This window comes from Cyprinodon variegatus, unplaced genomic scaffold, assembly GCF_000732505.1.
Source record: "Cyprinodon variegatus isolate N-32 unplaced genomic scaffold, C_variegatus-1.0 Scaffold1182, whole genome shotgun sequence".
NCBI classification, from domain to species: Eukaryota; Metazoa; Chordata; class Actinopteri; order Cyprinodontiformes; family Cyprinodontidae; genus Cyprinodon; species Cyprinodon variegatus.
In genome coordinates, this window is record NW_015151635.1 from 140715 (window position 1) to 143356 (window position 2642).

The window sequence follows — 2642 nt, forward strand, 5'->3', positions numbered from 1 at the left end:
GTGCGCAGTGAAATAGCTCACGTTTTTATACACGCAAACCTTTGATAGATCCGGCCCCTAGAGTATATTAATCTCATTGCTCCACATCACTAGTTAGAACTAGTGTTGCACCAATACCAGTATCGAGCGGGGCCTCGATCCAGCACTAAAATGGTGGTATCGGTATCGTCGAGTACCAACAAATAGGTCACCGATACCATTTTGAGAGCCAAAAGTTTATTCAACTATTGTCACCCATTCTAGGTAGGCAATAAAAAGTTCTACTGGATTCACTTTGTATTAGTCTTTTTCCTGCTTCACAAAGGTAGGCAGCAGATTGACAAAGCCATGATGGCAATTATTTTACATCCAAGCAGTATGCAATTTTTCATATATACACACACATCAATTTCAAACAGATGGTATCAGTATCAACCAATACTGAACAGCCAGGTATCGGGTATCAGGGGCAAAAAAGGGCATCAGTGCAACACTAATTAAAACTACAAACCCCTTTATCAGGAACTTAAAGTAGCTCATAGTTGCCCCCAGAAGTCAATGAATAACTACATGAAATAGCACAACTGAAAATATACCAAAATGTGTCCTGGTGTGCCCCTCTAAACCGGAAAGGAGAGTCAAACTCTGGAGGAGCTGCAAATATCAATGGCTCAATTGTTGACAGAGCAACTATCAGTCATCCAGCTTCACAAATCTGCCCATAAAAAAAGAGTTATGTCATGTAGAAACCAAATGCTGTTTGTACCAAAAGGCACTGCAAGCAACCCAGAAAGCAACCTACACTAAGGTTTTTGGAAAGCCGGACATTTATCCAGGAGTCTGTCAATTCTGTTGTGCAGAACCAGAGCAATCTGACTGAGCGAAAGTTTGGTTGCTTTTCAATTAAAGCCTGTTTTTGGTTGCTATGAGCCGGACGACTGAGAATTTACACAGCAGTGGAAGACAATGCTGTAATACAAACAGTTTCTACAACAAATTCTCCCCATTGTGAACCATGATGGTGGCAGCATGATGCTGAGGAGATGCTTTTCTTTATTATGGACAAGAAAGGCAGTTAAAGCTAAATATATGACTGCGCTTACAGAAAACCAGAGAAGCTTTGAAAGACTCGTGATTGGTCGGGAGGTTCCCCAAACGTCCAACTATCGATCCGGAGGTAAATTAAACAAATTATTCCAGCTAAAGCCTGGGTGAAAGGTGTTTGTTCAAAGAATTGTGACATTTTTTTAAATGTTGTTTTTTGTATTCATGTTCTAATTCAAGTTGGTTCATCATATAAAATCACAAGAAAATAATTAAAAGTTTGAAATGCCATCATGACAAATGTTATACAAATTTCAATAAATATAAAAATAAAAAAAATAGGAGAACTGTTTAATTCACTTCAATTGTATTATTAAATATTATTCAGAATTGCCATTTAATCAGGGTTTTCATCACTGGATGAAAAATGACCCCCATACAATTTAATACAACTCAGAGCGATCTCTTGCTAAATAAAAATCATAATTAACAGCAAGTTTATTTTCTGAGAGTAAAATAAGCTAATTACAATACATTTTAAAATGTGTTCTCTGTTTTCACTTTGTTATTTTGACGTGTTTTTTGTTTATTCTTCCCATTATAAATCAGTCACCTCTCAGGACGCCTTATTTTCTTCATGTTAAAGTTAGTTTCCAATTAGATAAAGAATTTATAGAAAAACAAAACACCAATACTTAGTTAGTATAATGATCTATACTGGTGGTAGCATTAGCCTGAATTTAGCTAACGGTAAAAAGTTAGCATAATAGTTAGCACTTCTCTCTGTTTTTGTCTAAATATAAAGCCAGCACCAAGTTGGACCTTTAAGTCTTGATAAGGAAACCCCAAACAAATAAAACTGAATCGAACAATAGATATATCATTTTATTACTAGTTTAACTTAACCAGTCGTTTTCCTTATTTATGCCATAAATGTATTCTGTAAGGCTATTTTTCTTGCCCTATTTAGTACAAAGAAAAAGAAAGTAAATTTGGTTTAGACTTGATCTGATGTCAATTAAAATCTGCTTTAACAGCTTCTCAGATACCATGTTTAACATTGCTTATTCAAAATGTAATGTTTTATGAAACAGATCACTGTGTTGAAGCTGAACCAAATAAGGTTATTGCACAGCAAATTCCCATCAGCCAAAATCTGCCTCATAGATTGTTTAGAGATTTGGAAAATGAACTGGCCAGAAGCATCATACATAAGGAACCTTTTTTTTGGAAGTAGGGAAATTGTCTCATTAACTGATGGTGCTTTTCATTTGTTTTCACAAGCTGAGCTTTAATTTGGATAATCAACTGTAGCATTACCTGAAGAAGAAATTTCTATTGTGAAGAAAAACACATGTGATCACATGTTTTACATGTGGAAGCACCAAAATAAATATTAAGTGAGAAACCTGTTTTAGAAAGCATCGCTAAAAGGTCCGTATGAGAAAAAAAGCAATATCATATGTGTCAGATTTGCTAAGCAATCCACACCAGAAAAGCTTGTGCTCAAATGTTAAAAAGCTATGTAATATATACATGTGAAATATATGTTTCCATGCATTTGTTACTTCAAGCCTGAACTATTGTAATTCTTTACTATCAGGAAGTCCACAAACTGT